The sequence below is a fragment of the Bos grunniens genome, chromosome 4, assembly GCF_055505025.1.
Source record: "Bos grunniens cultivar Pamir isolate PY7600 chromosome 4, Bosgru_T2T1.0, whole genome shotgun sequence".
In the NCBI taxonomy this organism is placed as follows: domain Eukaryota; kingdom Metazoa; phylum Chordata; class Mammalia; order Artiodactyla; family Bovidae; genus Bos; species Bos grunniens.
Genome location: NC_141168.1, coordinates 73,003,650 through 73,027,172, shown reverse-complemented (window position 1 = coordinate 73,027,172; position 23,523 = coordinate 73,003,650). Strand labels below are relative to the sequence as shown.

Here is a 23,523-nt window from a genome sequence, read left to right as displayed (position 1 = left end):
GCAGAAGATATTAAGAACAGGTGGCAAGAATACACAGAACTATACAAAAAAGATCTTCATGACCCAGATAATCATGATGGTGTGATCACCAACCTAGAGCCAGACATCCTGGAATGTGAAGTCAAGTGGGCCTTAGGAAGCATCACTATGAACAAAGTTAGTGAAGGTGATGGAATTCCAGTTGAGCTATTTCAAATCCTAAAAGATGATGCTGTGAAAGTGCTGCACTCAATATGCCAGCAAATTGGAAAACTCAGCAGTGGCCACAGGACTGGAAAAGGTCAGTTTTCATTCCAACCCCAAAGAAAGGCAATGCCAAAGAATGTTCAAACTACCATAAAATTGTACTCATCTCACATGCTAGTAAAGTAATGCTCAAAATTCTCCAAGCCAGGCTGCAACAGTATGTGAAATTCCAGATGTTTAAGCTGGATTTAGAAAAGGCAGAGGAATCAGAGATCAAATTGCCAACATCTGTTGTATCACAGAAAAAGCAAGAGAGTTCCAGAAAAATATCTACTTCTGCTTTATTGACTATGCCAAAGCCTTTGACTGTGTGGATCACAATAAACTGTGGAAAATTCTGAAAGAGATGGGAATACTAGACCACCTGCCCTGCCTCTTGAGAAGCCTGTATGCAGGTCAGGAAGCAACAGTTAGAACTGGACATGGAACAACAGGCTTTGGAACAACAACCTAATTTCCTGGTTCCAAATCAGGAAAGGAGTACGTCAAGGCTGTATATTGTCAACCTGCTTATTTAACTTATATATAGAGTACATCATGAGAAACTCTGGGCTGGATGAAGCACAAGCTGGAATCAAGATTGCCAGGAGAAATATCAATAACCTCAGATATGCAGATGACACCACTCTTATGGCAGAAAGCAAAGAAGAACTAAAGAACCTCTTGATGAAAGTGAAAGAGGAGAGTGAAAAATTGGCTTAAAACTCAACATTCAGAAAACTAAGATCATGGCATCTTGTCCCATCACTTCAGGGCAAATAGATGGGAAAACAGTGGAAACAGTGTCAGACTTTATTTTTGGGGGCTCCAAAATCATTGCAGATGGTGACTGCAGCCATGAAATTAAAAGACACTTGCTCCTTGGAAGAGAAGTTATGATCAATCTAGACAGCATATTAAAATGCAGAGACATTACTTTGCCAACAAAGGTCAATCTAGTCAAAGCTATGGTTTACCAGTAGTCATGTATGGATGTGAGAGTTGGACTATAAAGAAACTGAGTGCCGAAGAATTGATGCTTTTGAACTGTGGTGTTGGAGAAGACTCTGGAGAGTCCCTTGGACTGCAAGGAGATCCAACCAGTCCATCCTAAAGGAAATCAGTCCTGAATATTCATTGGAAGGACTGATGTTGAAGCTGAAACTCCAACACTTTGGCCACCTGATGTGAAGAGCTGACTCATTTGAAAAGACCCTGATGCTGGAAAAGATTGAAGGCAGGGAGGAGAAGGGGATGACAGGGGATGAGATGGTTGGATGACATCACCAATTCAATGGACATGAGTTTGAGTAAACTCCGGGAGTTGGTGATGGACAGGGAGGCCTGGCATGCTGCAGTCCACAGGTTTGCAAAGAGTAGGACACGACTGAGCAGCTGAACTCAACTGATATGTACAGTCGGTGCCAACTCCCTAAGGATCCTGTCTCCACCATGCCCCGTTATTCCCCTGTAGCAACCATAGTGAATGAACTTACATTTGTGTATGTGTACAAGTCTAGTTACACCAAAGCACAGTGGTGTCTGTGGCTGGAAGAGCCACATGAGTCTGAAAAGTCATGGAGTCTCCATCTCTCCCAGGGTGGGGTTGCCACTTCCAGCTTCCTTCCTAAAGATTTGCGGCAGAATGGGATGACAGCAGCCTCAGCCGGGCAAATTTGTGTATGTATGTGAGTCTGTCTCAGTTTTGTAAATATGTTCATTTGTATGATTTCTTTTTGGATGCCACATGTAAGGCCTATCATCAGATATCTTGTTTTTTCTTTGTCTGTCTTTGTTCCCTCAGTATGTTAGTCTCTGGGTCCATCCACGTGGCTGCAAATGGCATATTTTCATTCTTTTTAATGGCTGAGTAGCATTCCCTCGTATTCGCGTCCTCCATGTTCCTGGTCCATTCTCTGTCGATGGACGTTATGGTTGTTTCCATGTCGTGGCTGTTGTCAGTAGGGCTGCAGCGAACTTTGTAGTCCTTGTGTCTTTCTCAAGTAGACATCTCTCCGTCAGTAAACCTCCTTATATATCAAGAGAATCGGGGGATTGCTGGATCAGAAGCTCTCTTTGTTTTCAGGATTGGAAGGACCTTCTATGCTGTTCTCCACTGTGGCTGTTACCTATTTACTGCAGAGGCACAGGTGGCTCCCCTTTCTTCCAGGTCCTCTCTTGCATTCTTCGTTTGCAGCCATTTTGATGATGGCCAGTGTGTGGTCTTTGAGGCAATACCTCTTTGATTTGCGGTTTTCTAGGGATGAGCCATGGAGAGGAGTATTTTATCTGATGGAGTTCTTTCTCCTCCCCATGTACAAGGTTTGTGAAATTTACCCTTTGAGAATGGCTCTGGAAAGCCTGCTGCTGCTGCTAAGTCGCCCCAGTCGTGTCCAACTCTGCGCGACCCCATAGACGGCAGCCCACCAGGCCCCGCCGTCCCTGGGATTCTCCAGGCAAGAACACTGGAGTGGGCTGCCATTTCCTCCTCCAGTGCATGAAAGTGAAAAGTGAAAGTGAAGTCGCTCAGTCGTGTTTGACTCTTAGCGACCCCATGGACTGCAACCTACCAGGCTCCTCCGTCCATGGCAGGAGGAGCATTTTCATTTCCTCCGTCCATTTTCTAGGCAAGAGTACTGGAGTGGGTTGCCATTGCCTTCTCCCTGCTTCAAACTGTTATTTGATGACCCACTCTCAGGCAGTCCTTGAGTGCTAGAGTCAATTTCAGCCCCATACAATTTGTGAATTTGAAGTTTCCGCATGGGTTTTGAAGTTGTTACCAGAAAGTGCCACAAGGTGGCAGCACTGGGTGATTCCCATGTGCGCTCGAGGGGCACCTGGGCCTCCGTGAAAGTCGGCTTCTCCCGGTTACCCTTCACCCTCCTTCCCACCAATCCCAAACCCTGGAATTTTGCCCGGCTGAGGCTGCTGTCATCCCAATCTGCGGTGAATCTTTAGGAAGGAGGCTGGAGGTGGCAACCCTGCCCCGGGAGAAGTGGAGACCCCATGACTTTACAGAGCTCTTCCAGCCACGGGGACCACTGTCCTTTGGGTGCACTAGATTTGTTTAAGCTCTGGAGGGCGGACCCCCATTTGGAGACTGTGGTTCCATTCCAGGGGACAAGCACGACAGGCCCAGTGAAGGCTCAGTTTCTGGCACAAGCTTCTCAGCTTCCTCAGCCCAATACCATGCAGCCCTGGGTCCCAAGGCTGCTATGGGTGCAGGCATGGGACTCCAGCCCAGGTCAGTGTGCCTCAGCAGAATATAGTAGGCTTTCCATTTATGTGCCAAATCAATGTTTCTTTTGTGTGGCTTAGGGTAGACTCTCCATGATGTGTGTGGTCATGGGAACAGCAACTTCAGGTCCACAGAGATGTATATGTAGTCTTGTAGGGCATTTTGCCCGTCTGTCTGGGTTGTACAGGAGGATGAGTAGGGTTCCCTGTCCTTATCTGTAGGTCCTTGTGGAGGCCTGTTTTTATATCTGTATGTCTGCATGTCTCTGATGATGCAAACTCCTGATGATTCCCCTCTGAGGTTTTTCCAGTTGGACCAAGTGGGTTTTCAGTGTGTGAGTCGCTGTCTCTTTTCTCAGTGAGTGGATGTGATTGAATTTTGAGCTTCCTCCTGGAAGTGATACCGTATGATATTGGTCTTCCTGGTCTTCCTCTGGCTGACTGGCTTGGCTTCCTGGGGTCCTCGCTAGGTCCTTCTTTGTCGCTGCCGGTGGCACTCTTTCCTCCTTTTTGGATGACTTGTGCCTTTCCCTAGTATGTTTGTACCACATCATGTTGTCCAGGCCTGTGTTGATTTCCATGTTGGTTGCTTCTGTGGTTTGGCTCTTGGAAGTAGTGCTTCTGTGAAGGTTGGGGTGCACATGTCTTTTCAAGTGTATTTTCTTCGGTAACGGGCCCAAGGATGTGTGCTCCAGGTCTTAGGCCATGGCTGTCTTGAGGTTTCTTAGGCACCTCTCTGCTTTTCTTTAGAGAGGTTGTTAACTAACTGACATTTCCAGTGGAGGCAGGAGAGGGTTCCCTTTTCTTAGGCCCTCTGCGTGGTTCCTGGTTTGCCCACTTGTTGATGGTGTCCATCCTATTGGCTGGGAGGTGATACCGAGTTGTTGGGTGTTGTTTCCAATTTTTATTTTGTATTGGAGAAGAGCCAGGTGACATTGTGGCGGCAGATCCAGGTGGACCGCAGAAGGACTTGGCCGTCCATATACATGCATCCGTTTCCCCAAAACTGCCCTTCCATCCAGGCTGCCTCATGACATTGGGCAGAGTTCTCTGTGCTTCACAGTAAGACCTTGTTGGTCATTTATTTTAAATAGAGCCGTGTGTACATGTCGATGCCAACTCCCCAAGGATCCTGCCCACCCCACCTCCCCCCTCCCTTCCAGTTTATTCCCCTTTGGCAACTTTAAGTTCATTCTGGATATCTGTGAGTCTGTCTTGGTTTTGTAAATATGTTCATTTGTATGATTTCTTTTTGGGTGCCACATATAAGGGATGTCATCGAATATATTGATTTTCTCCTTTTCTTAATTCCCTCAGTATGTCAGTCTCTGGGTCCATCCACGTGGCTGCAAATGGCGTATTTTCATCCTTTTTAGTGGCTGAGCAGCATTCCCTCCTATATGTGTCCCCCTTGTTCCTGGTCCATTCATGTGTCGGTGGACATTATGGTTGCTTCCCTGTTGTGGCTGTTGTGAGTAGGGCTGCAGTGAACTTTGTGGTGCCTGTGTCTTTCTCAATTAGACTTTTCTCCCTTGATGAGCCTCCGTATATAAACCCGATTGGGGGATTGTAGGATCAGAAGCTCTCTCTGTCTCTAGGATTAGACGGACCCTCTGTGCTGTTCTCCGCTGTGGCTGTTACCGATTACTTCTCCCAGCAGAGGTATAGGAGGGTTCCCTTTTTTTTCAGATGCTCTCTTGGATTCATTGTTTGCAGCCAATTTGATGATGGCCTTCGTGTGGTTTTTGAGCTGATATCTCTTTACCCCTTTGATTTGCAGTTTTCTAGGGATGAGCCATGGAGAGGACCATTTTATGTGACGAAGTTTTTTATTTTCTCCCATGTATGAGGTGTATGAAATTTACCTTCTGAGATTTGCTTCTGGAACCCTTGCCCTGATTCTAATTGTTTTTCTATGACCCACCTCAGGCCAATCATTGAAGGCCAGAGACCTTTCCAGCCCCAAGGACTTGTGAGTGAAGTTCCCAGCCGCAGTTTTGAAGTTGTTCTTACCATAAGTGGCCACAAGGTGGCAGCACTGGCTTGTTCCCACGTGTTCTCAAGGGCACATGAACCTCAGTGAAAGGCTTCTCCCCATTACCTTTCACCCTTCCCTGACCGACTTCCCACCAGTTTTAAGCCCTGGAATTTTACCGGGCTGAAGGTGCTGTCATCCCAAAGTGGGCTGAGTTTTTATGAAGGAGACTGGAGGTGGGAACCCCACCCCAGGAGGGTTGGAGTCCCCATGACTTATCAGAGCTCTTCCAGCCGCAGGGTACATCATCCTTTGGGTGCACTAGACTTGCTTTAGCCCTAGTGGGAGGGGCCCCATCTGGAGACTGTGGTTTCATCCCGAGGGGACAAACACGACAGGCCCAGTGGGGGCTCAGTTTCAGGAACCAGCTGTTCAGCTCCCTCAGCCCCAGGACTTTGCAGCCTTGAGTCTCAAGGCTAGTAGGGGCGCAGGCATGAGACCTCAGCCCGGGGTCACTGAAGCCTCAACAGAATCCAGTAGATTTTCCATTTTCTGTGCCAAATGAATGTTTATTTTGTATGGGTTCAAACCCTGGGTTGGGAAGACCCTCTGGAGAAGGAAATGGCAACCCTCTCCAGTATTCCTGCCTGAAGTATCCGATGGACAGAGAAGCCTGTGAGCCTACAGTCCATAGGGTCGCAGAGAGTCAGACACGACTGAAGCGACTTAGCAGGCATTGTGGATACTCTGTTATGTGTGGTTATCAGACAACAACTTGATTCAGGTCCACAGAGAGGTATATGTCGTCTTTTTGTGCTCTTTGCCCATCTGTCTGGGTTGTCCAGAAGTGTGAGTAGGGTTTCTAGTCCTCTCCTGTAGGTCCTCGTGGAGATTTGTCTTATACATATCTGTATGTGAGTGTGCTTGTGATGATCCAAACTCCTGATGGAATCCCCTCTGAGGTTTGTCTGTCAGAAATCCCATTGGGTTTTCAGTGTGTGAGTCGGTGTCTCTTTTCTCAGTGAGTCAGTGTGAAAGAATGTTGAGCTTCTTCCTGGAAGTGATACCGTGTGATCCTGGTCTTCCTCTGGCTGACTGGCTTGGCTTCCTGGGGTCCTCGCTAGGTCCTTCTTTGTCGCTGCCGGTGGCACTCTTTCCTCCTTTTCGGATGGCTTGTGCCTTTCCCTTGTGTGTTTGTACCACATCATGTTGTCCAGGCCTGTGTCAATTTCCCTGTTGGTTGCCCTGTGGTTTGGCTCTTGGAAGTAGTGCTGCCGTGAAGGTTGGGGTGCACATGTCTTTTTAAAGTGTAGTTTCCTTGGCAACAGGCCCAAGGATGTGTGCTCCAGATCTTAGGCCATTGCTGTCTTGAGGTTTCTTTGGCCCCATTCTGCTGTTCCTTACAGTGGTTGTTAACTAACTGACATTCCCAGTGGAGGCAGAAGAGGCTTCCCTTTTCCCAGTCCTCTTCAGGGTTCCTGGTTTGCCCACATGTGAATGGTGCCCATCCTGTGTGCTCATAGGTGATACCGAGTTGTTGGGTGTTGCTTCCAATTTTTATTTTTATTTGAGAATAGCCAATTGACATTGTGGCAGCAGATACAGATGGACTACAGAGGGACTTGGCCATCCATATAGTGCATAACTTTTTGCAAAACTGCCCTCGCATCCAGCTGCCACATGACGTCGAGCAGAGTTCTCTGTGCTTCACAGTAAGACCTTGTTGGTCATTTATTTTAAATAGAGCCGTGTGTACACGTTGATGCCAACTCCTCAAGGATCCCACCTGTTCCCTCCCCTTCCTGCCTTTCCAGTTTATTGTCCTGTGGTAACCTTAAGTTCATTCTGGATATCTGTGAATCTGTCTTGATTTTGTAAATACGTTCATTTGTATGATTTCTTTTTGGGTGCCACATATAAGGGATGTCATCGAATATATTGCTTTTTCCCTTTTCTTCGTTTCCTCGGTATGTCAGTCTCTGGGTCCATTCATGTGCCTGCAAATGGCATATTTTCATCCTTTTTGATGGGTAAGTAGCATTCCCTCGTATGTGTCCCACACCTTCCTGGTCCATTCATGTGTCGATGGACATTATGGCTGCTTCCACGCTGTGGCTGTTATAAGTAGGACTGCAGTGAACTTTGTGGTGCCTGTGCCTTTTTCAAATAGACTTTTCTCCCTTGATGAGCCTCCATATATGAGCCCAGTCGGGGGATTGCCACATTAGAAGCTATCTCTGTCTTTAGGATTGAAAGGACCCTCAATGATTTCTCCACTGTGGCTGTTAACCTATTTACTGCAGAGGCACAGGAGGGTTCCGATTTTTCCAAGTCCTGTTTGCATTCATTGTTTGCAGCCGTTTTGATTATTGCCGTTATGTGGGCTTTCAGGTGATACCTCTTTGCTGCTTTGATCTGCAGTTTTCGAGTGATGAGCCCTGGAGAGAACCATTTTATGTGATGAAGTTTTTTTTTTCATGTATGAAAAACAAACTTTACCTTTGAATTGGCTTCTGAAAAGCCTGTGCTGTTTCAAATTGTTATTCAATGACCCACGGCAGGCCAATCTTTGAGGGCTGGAGTCTTTTCCTGCCTCACAGGCCTTGAGAACTTGAAGTGCCACGAGGCAGGGGTTTTCAAGTTGTTGTTACCAGAAACGGCCACAACGCGGCAGCACTGGGTCACTCCCACGTGTCCTCAGGGGCACCTGGGCCTCCGTGAAAGTCTTCTGCCCCCGTTACCCTCCCCTGCCCCACTTCCCACCGACCCCAAACCCTGAAATTTTACCTGACGGGTGCTGTCATCGGAAGTGGGGCAAGTCTTTAGGAAGGAGGCTGGAGGTGGCAACCCCGCCCTGGGAGAGGCAGAGCCCCCAGCACTTTTCAGAGCTCTTTCACCGCAGGGTCCACCGTCCTTTGGGTGTGCTAGACTTGGTTTAGCTCCTGAGGTCAGGCCACCGTCTGGAGATTGCGGTTTCATCCCGAGGGGACGGACAGGACAGGTCCAATGGGGGTTCAGTTTCTGGCACCAGCTTCTCAGCTTCCTCAGCCCCAGACTTGCAGCTTTGGGTCGCAAGGCTGCTAGGGGGGTAAGGCATGGGACCTCAGCCCGGGGTCACCGAGGTCTCAGCAGAATCCAGTAGGCTTTCCATTTTCATACACATGCATCCCTTCTCCCCAAAACTGCCCTCCGATGCAGTCTGGGATGTGATGCGAGCAAGTTCCCTGTGCTCCACAGTAGGACCTTGTTGGTCATTTACTTTAAATAAAGCTGTGTACATTTGATGCCAGCTCACTAACGATTCTGTCTCTCCCTCCAACCCCAGTTATTCCCCTGTGGAAACCGTTAAGTTCATTTTGCATGTCTGTGAGTCTGTCTTGGTTTTGTAATTATGTTCATTTGTATCATTTCTTTTTGGATGACGCATACGAGGGGTGTCATTGAATATATTGCTTTTTCCATCTGCCTTATTTTGCTCAGGAGGAGAATCTCTGGGTGCATCCATATGGCTGCAAATGGCATATTTTTTTCCTTTTAATGATTTTGTAACATTCTGTAGCATATATGTCCCACATTTTCCTGGTCAACTCATCCTTTGATAACATTGTTGCTTCCATGCTGTGGCTATTGTAAGCAGGACTGCAGTGAACTTTGCGATGCATCTGTGTATCTCAATTACAGTTTCCTCCGTTTATAAGGCTCCGTGTATTAGCCCAGTAGGGGGATTGCTGGATCAGAAGCTCTCCCTGTCTTTTTGTTTGGAAGGACCCTCTGTGCTATTCTCTACAGACTTATCCAGCAAAGGCATAGGAGGGTTCCATATTCTTCCAGGTTCTCTCCTGCATTCATTGTTGGCAGTCGTTTGGATGATGGCCATTGTGTAGGCATACCTGTTTGCCGCTTTGATTTGCAGTTTTCTAAGACTTAGCCTTAGAGTTGACCATTTAACGTGATGGACTTTTGTTTTGTTTTGTTTTTTTATTTCCATGTACGAAGTAATTTACCCCTTGTGTAATTTACCCCTTGAGACTGGCTTCTGGAAAGCCTGCCCTGTTTCTAATTGTTATTCAACGACCCACCTCTGGCCAATTGTTGAGGGTCGCAGTCAATTCCAGTCCCACTGGCCTTGAGAGCTTCAAGTTGATTGTTGCAGGCATTTTGAAGTTGTTATTACAGGAAATGGCCACAAGGCGGCAGCACTAGATCATTCCCATGTGTGCTCAAGGGCACTGGGGCCTCACTGAATGTCCTCTTTACCAGTACCCTTCCCTCACCCCTGCCCCACTTCCCGCCAGTCGCAAGCCCTGGAATTTTACCTGACTTGGGTGCTGTCATCTGGAAGTGGGGCAAGTCTTTAGGAAGGAGGCTGGAGGTGGCAACCCCGCCCTGGGAGAGGTGGAGCCCCCAGGACTTTTCAGAGCTCTTCCACGTCCTTTGGGTGCACTAGACTTGGTTTAGCTCCTGAGGAAGGGCACCACCTGGAGATTGCAGTTTCATCCCAAGGGGACAAACATGACAGGTCCAATGGGGGCTCTCTAATCCAGCGGGGCGAGATTTTAGGAAGGAGGCTGGAGGTGGGAACCCTGCCCCTGGGAGAGGTGGACCCCCCATGACTTTTCAGAGCTCCTCCAGCCACAGGGTCCACCATCATTTGGGTGCACTTGACTTGTTTTAGCTCTGGAGGGTGGGCCCCTGTCTGTAGACTGTGGTTTCATCCTGAGAGGACAAGCAGGACAGGTCCAATGAGCTCAGTTTCTAACACAAGCTTCTCAGCTCCTTTCGCCCCAGGAACATGCAGCCTTGGGTCCCAAGGCTACTGGGGCGCAGGCATGGGACCCAGCACGGGGTCGCTGAGGCCTCAGCAGAATCCAGTAGGCTCTCCAGTTATGTGCCAAATGAATGGCTCTTGTGTGTGGTCTAGGGGGGAGTCTCCATGTTGTATATGGTTATGTGACAGCAACTTGATTCAAGTCCACAGAGATGTATGTGTAGTCTTTTCAGGCACTTTGCCCATCTGTCTGGGCTATACAGGGCGACAGGTAGGGTTCCCAGTCCTGTCCTGTAGGTCCTCGTGGAGGCCTGTTTTCATATCTGTATGTGAGTGTGTCTGTGATGAACCAAGCTCCAGCTGGATTCCCGTCTGAGGTTTCTCCAGTCGGAACACCAAGTGGGTTTTCAGCGTGTGAGTTGGTGTCTCTTTTCTCAGTGAGTTGATGTGAGCGCATTTTGAGCTTCCTCCTGGAAGGAATACCTGTGCTATCAGTCTTCCTCTGTCTGACTGGCTTGGCTTCCTGGGCTCCTCCCTGGGTCCTTCCGTGTCACTGCCGGTGGCACTCTTTCCTCCTCCTCGGATGGCTTGTGCCTTTCCCTTGTGTGTTTGTGCCACATCATGTTGTCCATGCATGTGCTGATTTCCCTGTTGGTTGCTTCCGTATTTTGTCTCTTGGAAGCAGTGCTGCCATAAGTTTGGGGTGCATGTGTATTTTTCAAGTATAGTTTCCTCGGCAACAGCCCAAGGATGGGGGTGCCAGATCTTAGGCCATGGCTGTCCTGATGTCTCATGCCCCGCTCCCTTTGTCTTTACAATGGCTGTTAACCAGTTGCCGTTTGCAGCAGAGGCATTTTTGGGTTCCCTCTTCCCAGTCCCTCTGCAGCTTTCGTCCTTTGTCCGTGTGTTGATGAACCTATCCTGGCAGCTGCGAGGTGATCCTGAGTTGTAAGAGTTCGTTTCCATTTTTATTTTGTGTTGGAGAATTTCCAGTTGACATTGTGGTGCTCATTCCCCCTGGACTGTGGAGGGCCTCAGCCATCCGTATATGTGCATCCTCTCTCCACAAAACCAGCCTGCCACATGACGACAAGCGGAGTTCCCCGTGTTCCACTGTAGGGACTTGCTGGTCATTTATTTCAAACAGAGCCATGTGTACACGTCGACGCCAACGCTCTAATTATGCAGCCTCCAGCCCCCTACTTTAATGCCTTGTAGCAAACATAATTTCATTCTGGATGTCTGTGAGTCTGTCTTGGTTCTGTAAATATGTTCATTTGTATGATTTATCTTTTATGCTGCATACAAGGGATGTCATCGGATGTATTGCTTTTTCCATCTGCCTCACTTTGCTCAGTAGGACAATCTCTAGGTCCATCCACAGGGCTGCACACGGCATATTTTCATTCTCTTTGATGGCTGAGTAACATTGCCTTGTATATGTGTCCCACATCTTCCCAGCCCATTCATCTGTTGGGGGACATGATGGTTGCGTCTATGGCGTGGCTATTTTCAGTAGGGCTGTTGTGAACTTTGTGGTTCCTGTGTCTTTCTCAAGTAGTTATTCTACATGTATAAGCCTCCGTGTATTAGCCCAATAGGGGGATTGCTGGAACAGAAGCTATCACTGTCTTAAGGATTGGAAGGACCCTCTATGCTGTTTTCCATGGACTTCTCCCAGCAGAGGCATAGGAGGGTTCCATTTTTTCCAAGGTCCTCTCTTGCATTCATTGTTTGCAGCTGTTTTGATGATGGCCATTTTGTGGGAATACCTATTTGCCGCTTTGATTCACAGTTTTCTAAGAATGAGCTATAGAGGGGACTGTTCTATGTGATGGATTTTTCCCCCCATGTACGAGGTGTGTGTAATTTACCCTTTGATACAGGCTTCTGGAAGGCCTGTCCTGTTTCAAATTGTTATTCGATGACCCACCTCAGACCAGTTGAGGGTTGTGATCACTTCCAGTCCCACAGGCCTTCAGAGTTTGAAGTTCCCTGTTGCAGGCATTTTGAAGTTGTTATTACCAGACACTGCCACATGGTGGCAGCACTGGGTCATTCCCACGTGTGTTCCAGGGGCCCTGGGGCCTCCCTGAATGTCCTCTTCACCTTCACCTTACCCTTACCCTCCTCTGCCCCGCTTCCCACCAGTCCCAAGCCCTGGTATTTTTCCTGGTTAAGGGTGCTGTTATCCTGCAGTGGGGTGAGATTTTAGGAAGGAGGCTGGAGGTGGGAACCCTGCCCCTGGGAGAGGTGGAGCCCCCAGGACTTTTCGGAGCCTTTCCACGACAGGTTCCACCATCAGTTGGGTGCACTAGACTTGCTTTAGCTCTGGAGGGCAGGGCCCCATCTGGAGACTGTGGTTTCATCCCGAGGGGACAAACACGACAGGCCCAGTGGGGGCTCAGTTTCAGGCACCAGCTTCTCAGCTCCCTCAGCCCCAGGATCGTGCAGCCTTGGTCTCAAGGCTAGTAGGGGTGCAGGCATGAGACCTCAGCCCGGGGTCACCGAGGTTTCAACAGAATCCAGTAGGCTTTCCATTTTCTGTGCCAAAGGAATGTTTCTTTTGTATCGGTCCCTAGATGGGTTTGAACCCTGGGTTGGGAAGACCCTCTGGTGAAGGAAATGGCAACCCTCTCCAGTATTCCTGCCTGGAGTATCCGATGAACAGAGAAGCCTGTGAGCCTACAGGCCGTAGGGTCGCAGAGAGTCAGACACGACTGAAGAGACTTAGCAGGCATTGTGGATACTCTGTTATGTGTGGTTATCAGACAGCTTGATTCAGGTCCACAGAGAGGCACGTGTAGTCTTTTGGCTCTTTGCCCATCTGTCTGTGTTGTCCAGAAGTGTGAGTAGGGTTTCTAGTCCTCTCCTGTAGGTCCTCGTGGAGACTTGTTTTATACATATCTGTATGTGAGTGTGCTTGTGATGATCCAAACTCCTGATGGAATCCGGTCTGAGGTTTGTCTGTCAGAAATCCCACTGGGTTTTCAGTGTGTGAGTCGGTGTCTCTTTTCTCAGTGAGTTGATGTGAAAGAATGTTGAGCTTCTTCCTGGAAGTGATACTGTGTGATCCTGGTCTCCCTCTGTCTGACTGGCTTGGCTTCCTGGGGTCCTCGCTAGGTCCTTCTTTGTTGCTGCCGGTGGCATTCTTTCCTCCTTTTTGGATGACTTGTGCCTTTCCCTTGTGTGTTTGTACCACATCACGTTGTCCAGGCCTGTGTCGATTTCTTGTTGGTTGCTTCTGTGGTTTGGCTCTTGGAATTAGTGCTGCCATGAAGGTTGGGGTGCACGTGTCTTTTTCAAGTGTAGTTTCCTCTGGTGACAGGCCCAGAGATGGGGGTGCCAGAGCTTAGGCCATCGCTGTCTTGAGGTTTCTTAGGCCCCACTCTGCTGTTCTTTAGAGAGGTTGTTAACTAATTGACATTCCCAGGGGAGGCAGAAGAGGCTTCCTTTTTCCCAGTCCTCTTCAGGGTTCCTGGTTTGCCCACATGTGGATGGTGTCCATCCTGTGTGCTCAAACGTGACACCAAGTTGTTGGGTGTTGTTTCCAATATTTATTTTGTATTGGAGACTAGCCATTTGACAGTGACGTGGCCACTCCAGGTGAACAGCTGAGGTTCTCAGTTGTCCGTATATGTGCACTGCTGCTGCTGCTGCTAAATCGCTTCAGTCGTGTCCGACTCTGTGTGACCCCATAGATGGCAGCCCACTAGGCTCCTCTGTCCCTGGGATTCTCCAGGCAAGAATACTGGAGTGGGTTGCCATTTCCTTCTCCAGTGCATGAAAGTGAAAAGTGAAAGTGAAGTCACTCAGTTGTGCCCGACTCTTATCGACCCCATGGACTGGAGCCTACCAGGCTCCTCTGTCCATGGGATTTTCCAGGCAAGAGTACTGGAGTGGGGTGCCATTGCCTTCTCTGCTATATGTGCACACCTTTCTGCAAAACTGCCTTCCCATCCTGGCTGCCACATGACGTCAAGCAGAGTTCTCTGTGCTTCACAGTAAGACCTGTTGGTCATTTATTTTAAAAAGAGCTGCGTGTACACATTGAGCTGCCTCCCTAATGATCTGGCCTCCACTCTGACCACCGCATTTTCCCCCTGTGGCAACCTTAAGTTCATGCTGGATATCTGTGAGTCTGTCTTGATTTTGTAAATATGTTCATTTGTATGATTTCCTTTTGGGTGCCACATATAAGGGATGTCATCGGATATATTGCTTTTTCCCTTTTCTTCGTTTCCTCGGTATGTCAGTCTCTGGGTCCATTCATGTGCCTGCACATAGGACATTTTCATCGTTTTTGATGGGTGAGTAGCATTCCCTCGTATGTGTCCCACACGTTCCTGGTCCATTCATGTGTCGATGGACATGATGGCTGCTTCCACGCTGTGGCTCTTGTAAGTAGGACTGCAGTGAACTTTGTGGTGCCTGTGCCTTTTTCAAATAGACTTTTCTCCCTTGATGAGCCTCCATATATGAGCCCAGTTCTGGGATTGCCGCATTAGAAGCTGTCTCTGTGTTTAGGACTGGAAGGACCCTCTATGATTTCTTCACTGCGGCTGTTAGATATTTACTGCAGAGGCACAGGAGGGATCCTTTTTTTCCAGGTCCTCTCTTGCCTTCATTGCTTGCAGCCGTTTTGATTATTGTCATTATGTGGGCTTTCAGGTGATACCTCTTTGCCACTTTGATTTGCAGTTTTCGAATGATGAGCCTTGGAGAGAACCATTTTATGTGATGAAGTTTTTCTTTTCATGTATCAGTTCAGTTCAGTTGCTCAGTTGTGTCTGACTCTTTGTGACCCCATGATTCGCAGCACACCAGGCCTCCCTGTCCATCACCAACTCCCGGAGTTTACCCAAGCTCATGTCCATCGAGTCGGTGATGCCATCCAGCAATCTCATCCTCTGTCATCCCCTTCTCCTCCTGCCCCCAATCCCTCCCAGAATCAGAGTCTTTTCGAATGAGTCAACTCTTCGCATGAGGTGGCCAAAGTACTGGAGTTGCAGCTTCAGCATCAGTCCTTCCAAAGAAATCCCAGGGCTGATCTCCTTCAGAATGGACTGGTTGGATCTCCTTGTAGTCCAAGGGACTCTCAAGAGTCTTCTCCAACACCACAGTTCAAAAGCATCAATTCTTCGGCGCTCAGCTTTCTTCACAGTACAACTCTCACATCCATATATGACCACAGAAAAAACCATAGCCTTGACTAGACGGACCTTTGTTGGCAAAGTAATGTCTCTGCTTTTCAATATGCTATCTAGGTTGGTCATAACTTTTCTTCCAAGGAGTAAGCGTCTTTTAATTTCATGGGGTGTGTTAAATTTACCTTGAGACTGACTTCTGGAAAGCTGGTGCTGTTTCAAATTATTTTCGATGACCCACCTCAGGCTAATCTTTGACAAGAGCTGGAGTCTTCCTGCCCCACAGGCCTTGAGAATTTGAAGTTCCCAGAGGCGGGGTTTTCAGGTTGTTGTTACCATAAATGGCCACACGGTGGCAGCACCGGGTCATTCCCATGTGAGCTCAAGGGGCACCTGGGCCTCCGTGAAAGTCGTCTTCTCCCAGTTACCCTTCACCCTCCCCTGCCCCACTTCCCTCCAATCCCAAGCACTGGAATATTGTCCGGTTCAGGGTGTTATCATCCTGCAGTGGGACGAGTCTTTAGGAAGGAGGCTGGTTCGGGAACCCTGGCCCTGAGAGAGGTGGAGACCCCATGACTTCAGAGCTCTTCCACCACGCCGTCCGCCATCATCTGGATGCACTAGACTTGCTTTAGCTTCTAGTGTGTGTTTGCCTGGCATCGTCCCGAGGTCCTCCTCTGTCATTGCAAATGACATTCTTTCCTCCTCTTTGGATGGCTTGTGCCTTTCCCTTGTACGTATGTACCACATCGTGTTGTCCAGACCTGTGTCAGTTACCCTGTTGGTGGCTTCCATGATTTGTCTCTTGGAATTAGTGCTGCCGTGAAGGTTGGGCTGCATGTGTCATTTTGAAGTATAGTTTGAAGACTTGATTTAGCCCTGGAGGGCGGGGCCCCATCTGGAGATCGTGGTTTCATCCCAAGGGGACAAACATGACAGGTCCAGCGGGGGCCTCAGTTTCAGGCACAAGCATGTCAGTTGCCCAGCCCTAGGACCGGTGCAGCCTTGGGTCTCGAGCCTGCTAGGAGTGCAGGCATGGGATCCCATCCTAGGTCACCGAGGCCTCAGCTGAATCCAGTAGGCTTTTCATTTTATGTGCAAAATCAATGTTTCTTTTTAACTGGACTAGAGTGGATTCTCCATGTTGTGTGTGGTTATGGGAACAGCAACTTGATTCAGGTCCACAGAGATGTATATGTAGTCATTTCTGGCGCTTTGCCTGTCTGTCTGGGCTGTACAGGGCGACGGGTAGGGTTCCCCGTCCTCTCCTGTAGGTCCTCATGGAGGCCTGTTTTTATATCCGTATGTGACTGTCTATTCAGACTCCTGATGGATTCTGCTCAGAGGTTTCTCCAGTTGGAACTTCCAGTGGGTTTCCAGTGTGAGTTGGTGTCTCTTTTCTCAGTGAGTCAATTTGAATGAATTTTGAGCTTCCTCCTGGAAGTGATGCCGTATGCTATCGGTCTTCCTCTGACTGGCTTGGCTTCCTGGGCTCCTCCCTAGGTCCTCCTTTGTCGCTGCCAGTGGCATTCTTTCCTTTTGTTTGGATGGCTTGTGCCTTTCCCTTGTATGTATGTACCACATCGTGTTGTCCAGGCCTGTGTCATTTTCCCTGTTGGTTGCTTCCATGGTTTGGCTCTTGGAAGCAGTGCTGCCGTGAAGGTTGGGGTGCATGTATCTTTTCAAGTATAGTTTCCTCTGGCAACAGGCCCAAGGATGTGTGCTCCAGATCTTAGGCCATCTCTTTCTTGAGGTTTCTCAGGCTCTGCTCTGCTGTTCTCTAGAGTGGGTGTTAACTAATTGGCATTCCCAGGGGAGGCAGAAGAGCGTTCCCTTTTCCCAGGCCCTCTGTAGGATTCCTGGTTTTCCCACGTGTTGATGGTGCCCATCCTGTGGGCTCGAAGGTGATAATAAGTTGTTGGGTGTTGTTTCCAATTTTTATTTTGTTTTGGAAAATAGCCAATTGACATTGTGGTGTTCTTTGCATGTGGATCGCGAGGTTCTCAGCCTTTCATATATGCACATCCCTTCTCCCCAAAACAGCCCTCCCCCCATGCTGTCACACAGAGTTCAGTGTGCTCCACGGTATGACCGAGTTGGTCATTTATTTTGAATAGAGCCGTGTGTACAGTCGGTGCCAGCTCCCTAAGGATCCAGCCTCCCCCACCCCCCATTATTCCCCCATGGCGATCATAAGTTCATTCTGTATGTGTGTGAGTCTGTCTCGGTTTTGTAAATATGTTCATTTGTATGATTTCTTTTTGGATGCCACATATAAGGCATGTCATCAGATGCATTTCTTTTCCCATCTGTCTTAGTTCCCTTAGTATGTTGTCTCTGGGTCCATCTATGTGGCTGCAAACGGCATATTCTCATCCTTTTTAATGGCTGAGTAGCATTCCCTCCTGTATGTGTGCCCCATGTTCCTGGTCCATTCAGTGTCGGTGCACATTATGGTTGCTTCCTTGTCATGGCTGTTGTGAGTAGGGCTGCAGGGAACTTTGCGGTGCCTGTCTTTCTCAATTAGACTTTTCTCCCTTGATAAGCCTCCGTACATGAGCCTAACTGGGGATTGCAGATCAGAAGCTCTCTCTGCTTTAGGATTAGACGGACCCTCTATGCTGTTCTCCCATGTGGCTCTTACCTATTCATTTCTCCCAACAGAGGCACAGGAGTGTTCCCTTTTATCCAGGTCCTCTCTTGGTTTCATTGTTTGCAGCTGTTTTGATGATGGCTTTTGTATGAGCTTCGAGCTTATTCTCTGCCACTTTGATTTGCAGAAGGCAATGGCACCCCACTCCAGTACTCTTGCCTGGAAAATCCCATGGACGGAGGAGCCTGGTGGGCTGCAGTCCATGGGGTCGCTAAGAGTTGGACACGACTGAGCGACTTTACTTTCACTTCTCACTTTCATGCATTGGAGAAGGAAATGGCAACCCACTCCAGTGTTCTTGCCTGGAGAATCCCAGGGACGGGGGAGCCTGGTGGGCTGCCGTCTATGGGGTCGCACAGAGTCGGACACGACTGAAGCGACTTAGCAGCAGCAGCAGCAGGGAATGAGCCATGGAGAGGAGTATTTTATCTGATAGGTTTTTTTTTTTTTCCCTTTCCCATGTACGAGGTTTGTTGAATTTACCCTTTGAGATTTGCTTCTGGAAAGCCTGCCCTGTTTCGAATTGTGATTCGATGGCCCACCTCAGGCCAGTCTTTGAGGGCTGGAGTCATTTCTAGCTCCACAGTCCTTGTGAGTTTGAAGTTCCCAGAGACAGGGGTTTTCAAGTTGTTGTTACCAGAAATGGCCACAAGGTGGCGGCACTGGGTCATTCCCATATGTGCTCAAGGGGCACCTGGGCCTCAGTGAATGTCTTCTCCACTTACCCTTCACCCTCCCCTGCCCCACTTCCCACCAGTCCCAAGCCCTTGAATTTAGCCTGGCTTCAATGCTGTCATCCAGAAGTGGGGCAAGTCTTTAGGAAGGAGGCTGGAGGTGGGAACCCCACCCCTGGAGAGGCAGAGACGCCTTTTCAGAGCTCTTCTAGCCACAGGGTCCACCATCCTCTGGGTGTACTAGACTTGCTTTAGCTCTGAAGGGCAGACCCCCGCCCGGAGATTGTGGCTTCATCCGGTGGGGAGAAACATGACAGGTCCAGTGGGGGCTCAGTTTCAGGCAGCAGTTTCTCAGCTCCCTCAGTCCCATGACCATGCAGCCATGGGCCCCGAGGCTGTTAGGGGTGCAAGCATGGGACCCCAGCGCGGGTCACCGAACCTTCAGCAGAATGCAGTAGGCTTTCCATTTGTGTGCCAAATGAATGTCTCTTTTGTATTGGACTAGATTGGATGCTCCATATTGTGTGCAGTTATCAGAACAGTAACTTCATTCAGGTCCACGGAGATGCAATTGGAAATAATTGCTTTTCCACCTACCTTATTTCACTCAGTATGACAATCTGTGGGTCTGTCCTGCTAGCTGCAAATGACGTATTTTCCTTCTTTTTAGTGGGTGAATAGTATTCTCTTTTATACGTGTGCCACGTTTTCCTGGTCCACTCTCTGTGGATGGATGGTTGCTTCCATGTCGTGGCTATTGTTAGTAAGGCTTCAGTCTTTGATCATTCCAAACTCCTGATGAATTCCCCTCCCTGATGCTTCCCCATTCAGAACACCAAGATGGTTTTCACATTCTCTGTGTCTGAGTTCCTTCCCTTAATGTGATCTCTGCTATGTCCTGGCATGTTGGCACAAATGGCATTCTTTCCTTCATCTTTATTTCTGAGTAAGTTTGTTTTGTGTATATGTACCACATGTTTCCATTCATCTTTTGATATATAAGCGTTTCCATGTCTTCGGAAGCAGTTCTGTAGGGAACATTGGTTTGCGTGTATTGTTTTGCCTCATGGTTATGTCTGCGGAGTGAAAGTGTGTGGTCATATGATGGTCTATTTTTAGTTTTTTGTCAGAAATCTCCATGCTGTTTTCCACCGTGGCTGTACCAGTTTAAATTTTCACCAGCAGTGTAGGTGGATTCTCTTCTCTCCACACCCTCCCCAGAATTTATTTTTTGTTGATTTTTTGGTGACAGCCATTTAAAGTGGTGTGATGGCCCATGTCATTGTAATTTTGATTTGCATTTGTTTGATTATTAGTGATTTTAAACATTTTTTCATATGCCTCTTGACCAGGTATATGTCTTCTTTGGGAAAAAAAAATCTACTTAGATCTTGTGCCATTTCATGATTGGGTTGCTTGTTTTCATGCTGTTTAGTGCTGTGAATCGCTTGTCAGCTTTTGAGACTCATCCCTTGTTGGTCACATCATTTGGGAGTATTTTCTCCTTGTCGGTTGTCTTTTCGTTTTGTTTAATTTTTCCTTTGCTGTTCAAATGTGTTTAAGTGGGTCCCATTTATTTATTTTTGTTTACATTTCTTTTATTCTAAGAAGCAGATCAAAAAGATATCCTTTATGTCCCAGAATGTCATGCCTGTGTTTTTCTGTAGGAGTTTTATAGTGTCCAATCTCACATTTAGGTCTTTAATCCATTTTGACCTCATTTTTGTGTATCGTTTAAAGAATGATCTAATTGCTTTTTTTACTTGTAGCTGTCGCGATTTTCCAGCACCATTTGTCGAAGAGTCTCACTAATTGAGGGTTACTGGAGTTTTTGGTGATGACGTGTTTCCTTGATCCTTGGTGTTCCTCATCGCTGCTTTTGCATTTGAAGTAAGCAGATCCCTCCTTAAGCCTTTACTTGTTGCATTCAGGTGGGGTCTAGAGTTTGCTGGCCGTGTTACGTCAGAGGTTTACTTCTGCCTTGTATGGGTACTCCCGCTCCACACTTCTAGTTCCCTCTTCTGGCAGGATTCTTAAGCCTGTGTAGCTTCTCTGGGATTTGGTTTATTAAACAACATTATTGCAAAAATAATCAAATTGTATAAACTCTTAACAATTATATTTTAGGAAAGTGTGTATACATGAAAACATATATACATATAATTTTACATGGGTGGATAATATAACTATGATCCTGTTACACATTTTTTTAAACTGCTTTATTTTTCTTTGTTTATTAGATTGGCTACCCTTCTTCCCCCATCCCACCAAAGCCCTGTTTTCCTTCCCACATACTTCATGTTAACACCTTATAATATTCCTATTTGTATTTTCTCCGTATTTCTTATATGTATGCTCAGTCACTAAGTCGTGTCTGACTCTTTGCAACCCCACAGACTGTAGCCCACCAGGCACTTCTGTCCACGGGATTTTCCAAGCAAGAATACTGGAGTGGGTTGCCATTTCCTACTCCAGGGGAACTTCCCAACCCAGGGATTGAACCTGCATGTCCTGCGTTGCAGGAAGTTTCTTTACCACTGAGCCACCTGGGAAGCCCCGTACTTCTTGTGTACTTACATGCAATAATATGATCACATACATGTATGAGTGACATTCAAAATATGTAGCACAAATATGCACAGTAGCAACCAATGAGAATAAACACCAGCTGAATACCAGTGGCTCTCAGTGTGTGCTGCCTACAAGCCAGCTCTCTACACACACGTAAACACACACATGAACACACAGACAGGAGTTTCTATCAGTGTTTATGCTTCACAAAAACGGAGCAATATTATAAACATTTTGCCTTACTGCAGTTTATCCAACAACACTCAGTCTCTGCAATCCAACTGTGGTAAGGCTTTTATTCATTCTCCTTGATTGATGTTTAAGGCATATTAAGCTGGCGGGATGTATTAACATTATTCAACAGTACCCTGTTTGTGGACTTCCTCTTTATTACCAGTGTTTTTGTTACCATGAGCAATGTAGCAGTGAACATTCTTGAACATACATCATTATGTACAGGGGATTTTATCTCTAGGTCATCTAGTCCCAGCATTGGAACAGGTGGACTAAATGATGAGAGGTAAATTTTGTTAGATGGTGTTAGATAGCTTTTCAAAGTTCTTTGACAGTTGATATTTTTATCATGCAGATTTAAAGAAATCACTTCTCCTGCATCCTAATTAGCCATAAGTAAGTGGCTTTTTGATTTTTGCCAGCCGCTTGGATATAAAATAACCATCTGCATTTCCCCAACCACTTGTGCACTCCCCCATCTTTTCATGACTTTGCTATTTGGATTTTCTCTTTCTGACTCTATTGTGTTGTTTGTTTTCTTGTCAATATGTAAGAGCATTTGCATGTCGCATATACTTTGCCTAGATTAAAACATTTTTTTCTTAATCTAGGATTTATTCATTGATTTGGCTTGAATTATCTCTTGCCTTACAAAATGTTGTCATGGTCATGAATATCTGCCTTCCTGTATCTCCCTCCTTTCTCCTTTCTGCCCCATCTTTGTGCACGTGTGTGTGTGTGCACACACACGCACACCAGTTTTGCTTCCCCTTGTCCTGCCTTTCTGCATCTTTCCTCGTGCCCCTTATTCTCTCTACCCATCTCACTGGCTCCTCACCCCTCGCTTTTCCCGCTCCACGAGAATACTAACTTCAGTGCATGGAACACTGTCTTTTCTTGCTTGTGCTACTTATACAGCCACGACAGACTCGGGAGGGGACTGGGTGCGGCACAGCGGAGGTTGAAACAATGCGTTTTCAAGACTGACTATGTTTGAGATTCCTCGAGTTTTTTTCATTTTATATGGCTTCTCCAGTTCACCCTGAGATTCTGATTCCACTGGAGTAGGGTAGAATGTACACATCACTCCCTATTTAAATGTCTCCCCCAGGTATCCTGATATACCATCTGGGCTGGAAATCTGAGGTTAGTGCTGGATCAGGGAAGCTAAGCAAATGCCCCCCAGTCTGGGCAGCTTGCTTGGGAGATTGGACAAGCCTGGCTCTTGCAGTCTCAGATAATTACCTTCAGCAGCCAACCAGCTCTGTGTAAGACAGCATGAGGGCCTCACAGGAAGCAGAGACAAGGGTGAAGTAGGTCTACTGGCCTGCTAGTCCTCCAGTGGCGGAGGAAAGATGAGGCACGAGCCAGGTGCAGCTGTAGTGCAGCCAGTGGCCGCAGCGGGGCAGTGTGGCCCCATGTGGCTCCGAGGTAGACTGGACTCTGACGCAGGCTCCGGGAGAGCGCTGCTCTGAAGGGCTCTTCCCTGCCCTTCTCTCCTCCAGCCCTTAGTCTCTGTCCTGCAGAACCTGGCTCTCAGATGGTTAGAGTTCATACAACATTTATTGAGTGTGAATTATCTTAGGTCGCACACTGTCCTGGATTTGTTTTATTGAATCTTCATAGTCATCCAGGGTACGCATATTATTGCTACTTTCCCAAGGAGGAAGCTGCAGCTTAGGGAAGTTAATTAACTTCCTAGTGGGTGGCAGAGCCAGGATTTAGACTCAAGCCTGTCTGACTCCTAGCCAAGTGTTCCTTTCATTGAACAACTGCCACCTCATACAAGTAACATTTGATTCCGAACATATTAATAAATGTTAATTTATCAAATAATTTACCCATTCATGCTGATTATTTTTTCTATTCTTCCTTCCTTCTATCTTAAAGAAACCAGTAAGGATAACTGTGTTAGCTAAGAAATCTTAAAGCCCACAGTCTGCATTTTACCCGGAGACAGAAGAAACAAAGAATGAATGGCTGATGGTGGAATATCCCTTTGGGGTCGCCTCCTCCACACAGCTGGGGCTGTGTGTCAT

The 23,523-nt window shown here is 47.5% G+C and overlaps 1 long non-coding RNA gene across 14 annotated transcripts in view; it reads left to right on the top strand.

Moving 5' to 3' along the window:
• LOC147374366 (uncharacterized) overlaps window positions 1-23,523 on the top strand; it is a 162,966-nt gene that overhangs the window by 46,716 nt on the left and 92,727 nt on the right. For 2 of the 14 annotated variants that reach the window (XR_015162675.1, XR_015162674.1), the window contains one exon: window positions 20,449-20,569. The exons of the other annotated variants lie outside the window; for them this stretch is intronic. This is a non-coding gene — a long non-coding RNA (uncharacterized LOC147374366). The remainder of the gene's footprint in view (window positions 1-20,448; window positions 20,570-23,523) is intronic. 14 annotated transcript variants of the gene reach the window in all.